The following is a 14,769-nucleotide window of genomic DNA, read 5'->3' on the forward strand; positions in this document are numbered from 1 at the left end:
CTTCTGTAGCAAAGCTGTGATTAATAAATGATCTCTGAGAGTTAAATCTAACTCAAAAGCATGTAAACACCAAGGGTTTGGAAGCGGCTGTACAAAATGAGTTGGGAAATCATTTTTATCTCCCCCATTAGACCTTAGACTCATTGAGGGCAGGAAACACGTATCTTGCTTCTGTGGTATCCTCCCCAAGTGCTCAGTACGATGCTTTGCAGTCAGCAGGGACTCAATAAATACCATTGTTTGTTTAACTGGTTATGAAATAGAAAGGTACAGTGGAAGAAAATAAAATGAGGCTCAGAGAAAAAACGATGGTTAGAACTCTTTATTCTTATTACTAACAGTACCTAAAACATTAAATCTGGATATACAAACTGGTATTTTCCAGCTTCTGTCAGTCTCATATTTCTGCCACTGGTATAGCTTTGCCCTTTGCTATACACTCAAATCACCACAATCCAACCTTCACCCTGTCACCTTTAACCTTAATTAGTCTTGGGAGTAATGAAGAGATAAACCTGGCAATGCATATCATGTAGTGTATCCACTTTGATTAAAAGACTTGCAAATAACTTTATGTCCTACAACCCAGGGGAAGTTTGTCCCTTGTACTGCCAAGATCAAACGATGGTATTTGTTGGGCACCTATTCTGGGCAGTACACTGTACATACTGTTCTGAGGGCATTTCATTCTCACTCCATAAGGAAAATTCACACCACAGTCTTCACAGCAGCACGTCACACACGCGGGAACAACCTCCCGCCCGCCCCTCTGCCGTTTCTTCCAACACCACAGCATGTGGTAAACAAACAGACTCACATTGTCAGACTCCCTAAGAACATCTGAGTCAAAAAATGTGGTATGGCAAGACAGAGTACTAAGTGTTTGGGAGAGTTCAACAGAGGAAAAAGACACAATCCCTGCCATCAAAACACTGACAATCGAAAGGAGAAAATGATTTACAGATAGGATGGGAGGGGCCATGGAAAGATAGATAAGTGACCTAATAAATGTGCAATGGATGGCTATAAGCACATAGGTGCTGGTCGGGATTAGGGGAAAAAGAAAATCCTGGAAGAGTTGGAAGGAAAAGAAACCCAGTTGTCTTTTGCAATTCATACTACAAGTAAGAGCCTTGAACTAAGCCCACAAAGACTGAGGAAGAGAAAACAAATCAAAAGATACCAAGAAAAAACTAATCAGGCCCCAAACTGTCCCTGTTTGGGATACTCAGCTTTATCAGTCCCATTAAATTGTGAACTGCTGGTGGGCAGGGAACATACTTCAGATTGTCCTCTCTCAAGTGCTTTGTTTTCAATATGTGCTCAATAAATACCACTGAATGATTGATTTTGCTGCTGAAAATAGAAGGCAGGCATATATGTATGTTTTAACATAGAATTCATAAATAAATCTTAATTTTTTTCTTTCTTTGAGGCAGCAAGGTTTTGCATTCCTAAAATTTCTCAACCTCCTTTCTAAAACTACTTTTGTACACAGTCCTCTCTGTTAGGCCAAAATCAGTCACCAGTGTAGTCTGTGTAATCATAAGTTATGGCAATCATGTGGACTGCAGATGCTTTGCACTTTGACTGCTAAATTATAATGTGGAGTGCTCTCTGAATGCAACTCAGAAAAAATAAATCTGGCATATTTTATCAAGCTTCCCATCTCCCACTCTATACAACAGGAAGTACAAAGGGAGCATAGAGATGAAGATACCAAAAGTGCAGTAAGAGAAATAACAGAGCCACAAGAAAGTCAGCAAGAGCACAGTTACTAATTGACCACCCTGAAAATACTGTAGTCCGGGTGTAAATGTGTCTTTTTTTTTAAAAGTCTGAGTTGCAGTTTCAATACAGACATCATCTTTTGGTAAAAACAAGTACCGTAGGAAAATGAAGGGATGACTTAACTTGGATAAATGCTTTATGTCTATAATTTTATATATACACATATTTAATTATAACAAAATCAGCCACCTACAAACCATGCTGCTCTTAGAATCAAAGAATGTTTCTATTGTTAGGATCCATAATTTTTAAAGTCTAGTGGCCTTTGATTACATAAAATCTTTAATTCCTTTCCCATATGGATAAATCCCATCTTGGTAATACTCCCAGCATTAGATGCTTCCAAGTCTCTAGCAATTTGAAACTCAAGTTGTTATTCCATCAGTATTCTTAGCTTCCTCTAAACATCTCAGCATCCACATTGCTAACATTTTTCAAGTTCTGCCCCCCCCACCATTTAAAAATGCTACTGGTTCTTTTCATCTTTCCAAATTCCCAGGTATATCTGTATATGTCTCTTCTGTATATGTCTCTTAGAACTGGAGACTGCAGAAAGATTCTTAAGTGAGACCTAGGAGAAGCAGAATGTGATCTGCAGAATGAGAGAGTGTGGCTTAGTGGAAAAAGACGGGTTTGGGAGTTAGAGGACATGGGTTTTTTATGGCATTTATTAAGCGCTTACTATGTGCAAAGCACTGTTCTAAGTGCTGGGGAGGTTACAAGGTGATCAGGTTGTCCCACGGGGGCTCACAGTCTTAATCCCCATTTTACAGATGAGGTAACTGAGGCCCAGAGAAGTCAAGTGACTTGCTTAAAGTCACACAGCTGACAATTGGCGGAGCCAGGATTTGAACCCATGACCTCTGACTCCAAAGCCCGGCCCCTTTCCACTGAGCCACGCTGCTTCGCTAATCCCGGCTCTTCCACTTGTCTGCACTGTGACCTTGGGCAAGTCACTTAACTTCTGTGTGCCTCAGTTCCCTCATCTGTAAAATGGGGATTAAGACTACGAGCCACTTGTGGGACAGGGACTCTGTCCAACCTGGTTTGCTTGTATCTACCCCAGTGCTTAGAACAATGCCTGGCACATAGTAAGCGCTTAACAAATACCATCGTCATCATCATCATCATCTATTTTTGCATGAAAAGGCAGAACCCAAAAGTCTCAGAAGAGAAGCAACATGGCCCAGTGGAAAAAGCACAGCTTTGAGTGTCAGAGAACCTGATGTGTGACCTTGGGCAAATCACTTAACTTTTCTGGGCCTGAGTTACCTCACTTGTAAAATGAGGATTAAATACTCCTCCCTCCAATTTAGACTGTGAGTCCTATGTGGACAGGGTCTGTGACCAACAAGATTATTTTGTAGCTACTCCAGGTCTTAGAACATTGCTTGACAAATATCATAAAAAAGTCTTCAGAACAACATTTCATTGTTACCCCATTACAAGCAGAATATTAAATCCAGTCTGGCTTAAAATGAGCAGATTCCACCCCAATTCTGAAAGCAGATTTTGTATTCTGAAGACCCAAACTTAATAAATGGTATCATTATTTAACAACAAACACTAGGATATGTAAATCCTGCACACTAATCAAAAGTTATATTTGGCCAAATACCGTTCTTGGAAATAGCTTTCTAAACATTTGCTTTTGCTGTTTGCTCTCTTTCAGCACCTTTACTGAGTACTAAACTGATGTCATATTCAGAGGGGTCATGAAACAAATAATTCCACTCTGAATATAGACAGGTACAAGAAAAACTACCAGAGAAATGGTTTGTATCCACTCAAAAATCAAGACAAATTCTCAGATTTTTTTTATGCATAACTGGGCCTTCACTGATGTTACAATAGAATTTGACAATTCTCCTTTTTCCCTCTGCCAGAGACCCAAATTACACTGAAAACTCATTAAAGGTAAGGACCGTATCATCTATTTTGCTCTCAATCATGTAGTTCAATTATCTGCGTAGAACAGCGATGATGATGATGATGTTGATGAGGTAAGAATAATTTACCTCACTGAATATTTTGATTTGGCATTTTAAAAAAATAAACAACTAAAGGTGGTCTAACATTACAGTTAAAATTCCATTCGGAACTCTACTGCAATTTATACTTGTTTCTAATTTGAGCTTTATAATCTAAACTTCCATATGGCACTTTGCTTTTCACTATATTTTCACAGGCAAATTCAAGTTCCTCTGGCCCGGTATTTCATATAGTGCCTGCACCCAACAAGCGCCCAGTACAGGACCCAACACCCAGCAGGTACTCAGTACATTCCAAAAGTATCTTGTGCATTCCAATAGTATCTTGTGTTCCTTGTCTCACTCAGGAATTTCACTCCTCAACGTGCTTTTAATTCCATTAAAATTTTAGTTCTTGATAACCTTGGAGTTCTTCAATTATCTAGACTCCTTTACACGGCGCCATTGTGTGACATGACCATAGAATAATTGGACTTGGGCAGATTTTAGCAAGTCACACAGCAGGTAAGTGGTAGAGCTGGGATTAGAACCTAGATCCTCTGACAGTCTGTGAGTTCCAGGCTGTTACCAGTCTGGACTTTGGTAGCTAATAATCATAGTGTGTTTTTTTTTTTATGGTATTCATTAAGCACTTACTGTGTGCCAGGCACTGTACTAAGCACTGGGGTAGATACAAGCTAAGCAGGTTGGGCACAGTCCATGTTCCACATGGACCTCACGGGCTTAATCTCCATTTTACAGATGGGGTAACTGAGTCATTCAGCCAGTCAACTGTATTTATTGAGTGCTTACTGTGTGCAGAGCACTATACTAAGCACTTGTCTCCCCCTTCTAGACTGTGAGCCCACTGTTGGGTAGGGACTGTATAAACAACTAGGCAATATAGCTTCTCCTGTGGTCTAGTGGATTTATAAAGCACTTACTATGCATTCTAAGAGCTGGGGTAGCTACAATTCACTCATTCATTCAGTCACTCATTCAGTTGTATTTATTGTGTACTTACTGTGTGGAGAGCACTCTACTAAGTGTTCAGAAGAGAAACAATAAACAGATATGTTCCCTGCCCACAACAAGCTTACAGTCTAGAGATATAAATTAATCAGGTCAGACACAGTCACAAAAGGGTTCACAATTTAAGTACGAGGGAGATGTGGTATTGAAATGGAGTTTACTCTTTACCACTGTTGGATGAGTATATTGTCCTGTAAACTTCTTCCCTAAGCCAAATGCCTATTGCCCAATTTCCCTTTAATGCCTGGCCTACCTCAGGTGGTGCTCACTGAGGCCAATCCAGAAATTTTCCCAAAACCAACTAAGATGACGCTTAAGGCACATACAGTCCCTCTCTGGTATGACCTGCTCTGCTAAACCAGAAATGCAATTTTAGTGAGTTTTGACTAGAAAAAATTAGCCTCAGCCACAAAAAATAGACCTTCCAAATGCAGAAAGGAGAGCTAGGCATGAGCCTATGGCGGTGGAGCAGGGTTAAGTTGGCACAGAAGCAGATCAAATTTGGAAGGCCTTCTGGCACCCCTCCAGCCAGTTTCATAGGGTGAAAGGGAAGCAAAGTCTAGTTTATCAGTTGAAGGGCTGCCAGACTGGAAGTAAGTCAAGGCCCAGTGCAGTGACCTGAGCCTCACTTTGTGAAGGGGGAGATGGGGAGCACTGCTGTGAGTAACTAGTGGATTTGCAAATCTACATTTTAAATTTGAGGGCAGGGATAATGTCTACTAACGCTACTGTATTTCCCCCAAGTGCTTAGTACACTGCTCTCCAATAAATACCATTGGATGACTGGTCAGTTGTCCTCTGGGAGGCTAGGACTATTCTCCCAGCCACCTTCAGGGACAAGCAAGGATGGCAGTGCCCCCTAAAAATTCTGTTTGGGCCATTAACAGTACAATTTGAAAAGTTCACAAGCTGGGATATTTCCAGGTGGTTCACAACTCATAAACCTGGCCCATTTCCAACATGCTGGCGAGTCTGTGACCCTCCATGTGGACCAGAGACCACGTATGGTGTGGTCTCAATACCCTGTAGCTATCCCAAGTTTTAGTACAGGGCTTGGCACATTGTAATCAATCTTATCATCTTATTTTCTCTTAAATCAAATGTACTAAGTATAGTGTCCCCAAAGTTTTCAAGAAACTGGGAAATTAGCAAGGTGAAAATTTTTTTTAGTTACTTGGGATCAAAAAATCATTCAGCAATGTCTGTGGGCCTCAGATAATGAAACATGAGTCTTACTAAGTACAGGCTCAATCCGCCACCTTTTATTTGAAAATTTTATTTCTTTCAGAGAAAATACCCTGAAATACAGTTACTAGAAAGGTCAGTGGCTAGAAATCAGGAAACAAACTAAGGTTTCTCTCAGTATACCACTAGGGAGCAGTAAATAAGTCATTCCATTTTCCTGGACCTCAATTTTCCCATCTAAAAAAAAAGACCTCTACCAATTCACAGCATTATTAGGGAAAATTGGGATTTGAAAGTGAAATCAATTAAATTAATAAACAGTATTTATTGAGGCCCTACTGTGTGTGGGTGCTTGGGAGAATACAGTAGATTCAGTAGACATGATCCTTGCTCACTAGGATCTTACAATCTAGGATGGGGCGGAGAGGAAGACAGACATTAAAATTATTTACAGTTAGGAGAATGAAAGAAAAGGGGATGTGAACATGAGTCTGTGCTTAAGTAATGGATAGGTAAGTTATGTACACAAGTACTACAGTCACTTGGTAGTGAGTACACTAATGGCTGGGTGGGACAGAAATGCTGACGTGACAAGAGGGGGAGACATAATTTGGGGATTCGAAATTAATTGGAGGAAGCACGTTTTCAAAAGGGGCTTTGAGGATGGGGAGAGCTGTGGTTTGTCGGATTTGAAGGAAATGGGAGTTTCAGGCAGGGGAAGGGCATGAATACGGAGATAAGAAAAGCAGCACAGTGGGTCTTTTAGCATGAAAGGGGGGAATACAAGATGGAAAATAGCAGAAGAGAGTTGGCTAGATACAAGGCTTATTGAGTGCCTTAAAGCCTATGGACAGTCCAATGTGGGAAAGGGTCTTTGCCTGAACTCATTACCTTGAATCTACCCCAGCCTTTAAACAGGGCTGATTATGGAATTTGTTCAGAGTTTACTATATGCCAAGCACTGTACTGAATGCTGGGTTAGATACAAGATTATCAGGTTGGATGTGGGTCTTTATCCCACATGGGGGCCCAGTCTTTACTGTTACATGCTTGGTGCAAAGAGGGCTAGGCGACTGACAGAGGTTTTTGAAGAGTAGGGAGACAAGTGAAAAAAGACATTTTAGAAAGACGATATAGACAACAGCACAAAGTATGGCCTGGAGAAGGAAGAGACAAGGAAGCGGCGAGGTCAGTGAGCAAAGTGAAGCAATAGTCAGACTGGCATATGACAAGTGCCTGGATCAGTGCAGTGGCTATTTAAATTCAGAGAAGGAGTCAGATTATAGAAATGTTATGGAGGAATGATAGACAAGATTTAGCAATGGACAAAATAGGGAGGTTGAAAGAAAGGAATCAAAGATAGTATCAAGGCTGTGGGCTTCAGAGATGGGCAGGATTATCATGGCATCTGGGATGGGAAATTATGTTGGGTAGAGGAAGAGATCTGAGAGGGAAGAAGAGATCAGTTTTGAGCATTGTGTTTTGGTGTCCGTGTTTGTTTTGTGTTCCTCAAAATCACAATATTGTAGGATTTCTTTAATAATCAAAGAAAGTTCTGTATGTAGGCTTCACATCTTTTATTTCCGAAGTCTTTAGCTACCCTAAGGACTCACATGTTGAGTAATTTTCTGCTTCACAATTACCAATGTGGAGAGAGTCTTTAAGGGTGCATGTACAAAATACCTGTCTGATCTTGATTGATATGTTTGGGCCGCAAAACCCTAACCAAAACACTGATCTGATCATGTTTTCCTGAAAGAAGTCACAAAGGAATGCTGCTCTGAGAGATTCCCTGGATTTAACTCGTGAACACATTTTAAATAGGTGTTACTAGTGGGATTATCAGGATTTAATTTTGTGGGGAAGACATTAGGAAATGTACAGTATATATTTGCTTTGGATCACTTTTAATAATCTGAACAGAAGTTGTATCATCCTTGCAACGCCACCTGAAGAAGAAAGGCAAACTTCAAATTAAGTTGTTTTTCACCATTAGCATTAGTTATTCAAAGGAAAGGAAATTTAATGTCACTAGCAGGCTAACTGGTTAAAGAACATGTCACTCTTGAAAACACCTTCAAAAGTTACAGCAAGGAAGCCAGAGCACCCAATTTCGGAGAAGAAATGTAAAAAAAAACCCCAAACCAAAAAACCAAATTTTAAAATCAATTAAATTAGTCAGCAGACCTAGTGGCATTTATGCTTCCTAAAACTTTTGTGCAAGTTTTATACCAACTATTAAATAGTTCTACATAGTTATAAAATAGTTTCATGAACTGTATTAAAATCTTTAAATCCCATCTTCTTCCTTTACCTATATTTAGTCTTCTAGGAATCACTTGGGGGTGCTTATATTTTGGAAAGTTCAGGGCACATCTAGGCAGATGGATGCAGCCATCATATCTGAAAGATCGCACATCTCCCCACCTTAAGCTCGTCCCTCTAGACTGTATGCTTACTGTGGGCAGAGAATGTGACTACGGAGTCTATTATACTCTCCCAAGCACTTAGTATAGTGCTCTGCACACACTAAGTGCTCAATACATACGATTGGTTTATTGCTCAATTCAAAGCCCTGCTAAAATCACACCTCCGCCAAGAGGCCTTCCCTGACTAGGCTCTTTTATCCCATTCACCTCCCCCTCCTTCTACAGTGCACTTGGAGCTGTACCCCTTAAGAACTTGATATTCACCTCGCCCCCAGCCCCATGACACTTATATACATACCATTATACTTTCCCACTGCCCCATCAGTAATTTATTTTATTGTCTGTCTCCTGCTCTAGACTACAGCTCCTCATGGGCAGGGAATATGTTTACTAACTCTACTGTATTGTTCTCTTCCCAAGCACCTAGCACAGTGCTTGGCTTACAGTAAGCGCTCAGTAAGTACCTTCAACTGATCCTCTAGACTGTAAGCTCCTTAAGGGAAAGGAATTGCCTATCAACTCTGTTACACTGTACTCTGCCAAGCACTTAGGGCAGTTTTCTGCATACCGTAAGCACTCAAATACCACCGACTGACCCAAAATACTGAAAAGACCATTTTACTTAGTCATGTAGGAAGCTACAACTCCTAAGTCCTCAATTTCAAGCGTAATAATACTTTTATCCAGTAATAAATAATAATAATAATCTAATAATATTTTAATCTTTCATTCAATCGTATTTATTGAGCACTTACTGTGTGCACTTGAAACTAAGCACTTGAAACTTGTACTAAGTGTTTTAAACATACCCAAAACAATCCAGTGATATCCAAAGTTTGGGTGACGAGGGATAAAAGGATGGTTTTGGGGCGGTGAGGCCAAGACCAAAAGGGGCTGTCTTTTTTAAGCAGACTCAATGTTACACATATTTGCCCCAATCACCATTTAATATTTTCTTTTCAGTTGCAAATGGTGGCATTCCTTGCAGAAATACTACAGTTGCTCTGAAAAAGTTCTTCCTAGCAATTCATTCATTCATTCATATTTATTGAGCGCTTATTGTGTGCAGAGCACTGTACTAAGCACTTGGGAAGTACAGGTGGGCAACATTCAGAGACAGTCCCTACCCAACAGCGGGCTCACAGTCTAGAAGGGGCAGACAGACAACAAAACAAAACAAGTAGACAGGTGTCAATACCATCAGAATAAATAGAATTATAGTTATATACCCATCATTAATAAAATAGAGTAATAAATATGTACAAATATACACAAGTGCTGTGAGGAGGGGCAGGGGGTCCTTGAGGACCATGAAGAATAATTCCCACAACTGTCAAATTACAATTAACAGATAGTTTTTAAGATTGTTATTTTATTGTTTTACCACTCAAAATCTTACCCAGGCCACCAAAGGTTTCTGGGCTACAATTTGGAGAACTGTGCTTCAGAAGACTTAAAAGACACCTACTCTACATTAGGTTCAATCAATCAATCAATCGTATTTATTGAGCGCTTACTGTGTGCACAGCACTGTACTAAGCGCTTGGGAAATACAAGTTGGCAACATATAGAGACGGTCCCTACCCAACAGTGGGCTCCCAGTCTAGAAGGGGGAGGCAGAGAACAAAACCAAACATATTAACAAAATAAAATAAGTAGAATAGATATGTACAAGTGAAATAAATAGAGTAATAAATATGTACAAACATATATACATATATACAGGTGCTGTGGGGAAGGGAAGGAGGTAAGACGGGGGGATGGAGAGGGGGACAAGGGGGAGAGGAAGGAGGGGGCTCAGTCTAGGAAGGCCTCCTGGAGGAGGTTAGCTCTTAATATCATCCTACAATTACCTTCATAAAATTCCACAATCCTCTAAGATTATTAGCCCTATTTTTTTTTTTAACAGACAGTGGATCTCTGATGAACAGACATTCCACAAACTAGATATATTCAAAATCAGAATCAGGACACTATGATTAGAACACACTGCTCCCTAGGCCAAAGTTCTCCACATAACAATATAAACTGGCCACATACATTCCTGGATTATAAAACACTTTTTATCCTTTTGTCACTAGCTTCAGTCAGTGTTTTCAATTTCTCACATACTACCCTAGATCAACGAGTCAATAATTTGTCTAGACTGTAAACTCCTCCTATTTATTTCACTTGTACATATCTATTCTATTTATTTTATTTTGTTAGTATGTTTGGTTTTGTTCTCTGTCTCCCCCTTTTAGACTGTGAGACCACTGTTGGGTAAGGACTGTCTCTATATGTTGCCAATTTGTACTTCCCAGGTGCTTAGTACAGTGCTCTGCACATAGTAAGCGCTCAGTAAATACGATTGATGATGATGATGATGGGATGTAAATGCCTTTTGGGCAGGGTGAGTAGCTACCAACTCTGTTGTACTATACTCTTACCAAATGCTCGGTACAGTACTCTGCACACAGTAAATCCTCAATAACACTGACTGATTGGAGAGTCACCCACTTTGGAAAGAAATCCACGAGGCTAAATCCAATATATTATTGGCCCTGATTATTACTACTATTGCATTTCTCTTAAGCACTCACTACTTGCCAAACACTGTACTAACTGCTGGGGTGGATACAAGTTAATCAGATTGGACACCATCCCTGTCCCACATGGGGCTCACAGTCTAAGTGGGGGAGGAAAACATGTATTAAATTCCCACTTTACAGATGTAGAAACTGAGGCCCAGGGAAGTTAAAGGGTGTGCCCAAGGTGACACAGCAGGCAATTGGCAGATCATCACTTCCAGACCCTTGCTCTTTCTGAGAGAAAAAAAGAAAAGGGGGAGAAAGAGGGGGAGAGAGAGAGAATGGGAGCGATATTGGATGAATTAATTCATTCAATCATATTTATTGAGCACTTACTGTGTGCAGAGCACTGTACTAAGCGCTTGGAAAGTACAGTGAGAGACTGAATGAGAGATAAACTATGTACAAATGTATGTAATAGCTGCTGGAGAACAAAGTGGCGACAGTTTCCTCCCTGCCGCTTCTGGAGGGCAGTAAGGGGGTATCAGTGCTTAGAATGGTGCCTGGCACATAGTAAACGCTTAACAAATGCCATCATTACTATTATCCTTTTTGCTCTCCCCTATCCCACCCCCAACCAGGGTTGGGGGGAGTGGTAAAAGCTCACTGTGAGCAGGGAACATGTCTGTTATATTACTATATTTTATTTATTTGTATTGATGTCTGTCGCCCCACCCCACCCGCAACTGTAAGCTCACTGTGGGCAGGGAATGTCAGTTTACTGTTGTACTGTACTCTCCCAAGCGCTTAGTATAGTACTCTGCACCTATGCTCAATAAATACGATTGAATGAATTAAAGTGTACTCTCCCAAGCACTTAGTACAGTGCTCTGCACCTAGTAAGCGCTCAGTACGACTGAATGATAGTGTACTCTCCCAAGCGCTTAGTACAGTGCTCTGCACACAGTAAGCGCTCAATACGATCAAATGAATGCATTATAGTAAATGGGGATGAAGACTGTGAGCCCCACGTGGGACAATCTGATCACCTTGTATCCTCCCCAGCGCTTAGAACAGTGCTTTGCACATAGAAAGGGCTTAACAAATGCCATTATTATTATTACGATCGAATGAATGCAAAATAGTGCACTCTCCCAAGCGCTTAATACAGTGTTCTGCACAGAGTAAGTGCTGAATAAATATGATCGAATGAATGTAACATAGTGTACTCTCCCAAGCGCTGAGTACCGTGCTCTGCAAATAGTAAGCGCTCGGTAAATACAATCAAATGAGTGCATTATAGTGCACTCTCCCAAGCGCTATAGTCCAGGGCTCTGCACATAGTACGCGTTCGGTAAATACGCTCGAATGAGTGAATTACAGTGTACTCTCCCAAGCGCTTAGAACAGTGCTATGCACACAGTAAGCGCTTAACAAATGCCATCACTATTATTATTACGATCGAATGAATGCAATGTAGTGTACTCTCCCAAACGCTATAGTCCAGGGCTCCGCACATAGTAAGCGCTCGATAAATACGATCGAATGAGTGAATTACAGTATACTCTCCTAAGCGCTTAGGACAGCACATAGTAAGCGCTTAACAAATGCCATCATTATTATTATTATGATGATGATCGAATCAATGCAATATAGGGTACTCTCCCAAGCGCTTAATACGGTGTTCTGCACATTGTAAGCGCTGAATAAATGCGATCAGATGAATGCAATAAAGTGTACTCTCCCAAGCGCTTAATACAGTGTTCTGCACACTGTAAGCGCTGAATAAATGCGATCGGATGAATGCACTAAAGTGTACTCTCCCAAGCACTGAATACAGTGTTCTGCACACGTAAGCGCTGAATAAATGCGATCGGATGAATGCAACAGAGTGTACTCTCCCAAGCGCTTAAAACAGTGTTCTGCACACTGTAAGCGCTGAATAAATGTGATCGGATGAACGCAATAGACTGTACTCTCCCAAGCGCTGAATACAGTGTTCTGCACACTGTAAGCGCTGAATAAACGCAATCGGATGAATGCAATAGAGTGTACTCTTCCAAGCGCTGAATACAATGTTCTGCACACTATAAGTGCTGAATAAACGCGATCGGATGAATGCAATAGAGTGTACTCTCCCAAGCGCTTAATACAGTGTTCTGCACACTGTAAGCGCTGAATAAACGCGATCGGATGAATGCAAGAGTGTACTCTCCCAAGCGCTTAATACAGTGTCCTGCACACTAAGCGCTGAATAAATGCGATCGGATGAATGCAATACAGTGTACTCTCCCAAGCGCTGAATACAGTGTTCTGCACACTGTAAGCACTGAATAAACGCGATCGGATGAATGCAATAGAGTGTACTCTCCCAAGCGCTTAATACAGTGTCCTGCACACTGTAAGCGCTGAATAAATGCGATCGGATGAATGCAATACAGTGTACTCTCCCAAGCGCTGAATACAATGTTCTGCACACTATAAGTGCTGAATAAATGCGATCGGATGAATGCAATAGAGTGTACTCTCCCAAGCGCTTAATACAGTGTTCTACACACTGTAAGTGCTGAATAAATGCGATCGGATGAATGCAATAGAGTGTACTCTCCCAAGCGCTCAATACAGTGTTCAGCACACTGTAAGCGCTGAATAAATGCGATCGGATTAATTCATTCATTCATTCAAACGTATTTATTGAGCGTTTACTGTGTGCAGAGCACTGTACTAAGCGCTTGGGAAGTACAAGTTGGCAACATATAGAGTTGGTCCCTACCCAACAGTGGGCTCACAGTCTAGAAGGGGAGACAGAGAACAAAACAAAACATATTAACAAAATAAAATAGAATAAACATGTACAAATAAAATAGAGTAATAAATACGTACAAACATATATACATATATACAGGCGCTGTGGGGAGGGGAAGGAGGTAAGGCGGAGGAACGGGTGCAATACAGTGTACTTTCCCAAGCGCTTACTACAGTGTTCTGCACAATGTAAGCGCTGAATAAACGCGATTGGATGAATGCAATAGAGCGTACTCCCCCAAGCGCTTAATACAGTGTTCTGCACACTGTAAGCGCTGAATAAATGCGATTGGATGAATGCAATAGAGTGTACTCCCCCAAGTGCTTAATACAGTGTTCTGCACACTGTAAGCGCTGAATAAATGCGATCGGATGAATGCAATAGAGTGTACTCCCCCAAGCGCTTAATGTGCTCTGCACACTGTAAGCGCTGAATAAATGCGATTGGATGAATGCAATAGAGTGTACTCTCCCAAGCGCTGAATACAGTGTTGTGCACACTGTAAGCGCTGAATAACCGCGATCAGATGAATGCAATAGTGTACTCTCCCAAGCGCTGAATACAGTGTTCTGCACACTGTAAGCGCTGAATAAACGCGATCGGATGAATGCAATAGAGTGTACTTTCCCAAGCGCTTAATACAGTGTTCTGCACACTGTAAGCGCTGAATAAATGCGATCGGATGAATGCAATAGAGTGTACTCTCCCAAGCGCTGAATACAGTGTTCTGCACACTGTAAGCGCTGAATAAATGCGATCGGATGAATGCAATAGAGTGTACTCTCCCAAGTGCTGAATACAGTGTTCAGCACACTGTAAGCGCTGAATAAACGCGATCGGATGAATGCAATAGAGTGTACTCTCCCAAGCACTGAATACAGTGTCCTGCACACTGTAAGCCCTGAATAAACGCGATCCGATCAATGCAATAAAGTGTACTCTCCCAAGCGCTTAATAATGATAATAATAATGATAATAATAATAATAATAATAATAATAATAATAACAGTGTTCTGCACACTGTAAGCGCTGAATAAACGCGATCG

At 40.9% G+C, this 14,769-nt stretch overlaps 1 protein-coding gene across 1 annotated transcript in view; it reads right to left on the reverse strand.

Moving 5' to 3' along the window:
* LOC119929464 (A-kinase anchor protein 17B-like) overlaps positions 1-14,769 on the reverse strand; it is a 30,632-nt gene that overhangs the window by 11,037 nt on the left and 4,826 nt on the right. The gene's annotated exons all lie outside the window — the stretch shown is intronic.

Source organism: Tachyglossus aculeatus, chromosome 6, assembly GCF_015852505.1.
Source record: "Tachyglossus aculeatus isolate mTacAcu1 chromosome 6, mTacAcu1.pri, whole genome shotgun sequence".
Lineage (NCBI taxonomy): Eukaryota > Metazoa > Chordata > Mammalia > Monotremata > Tachyglossidae > Tachyglossus > Tachyglossus aculeatus.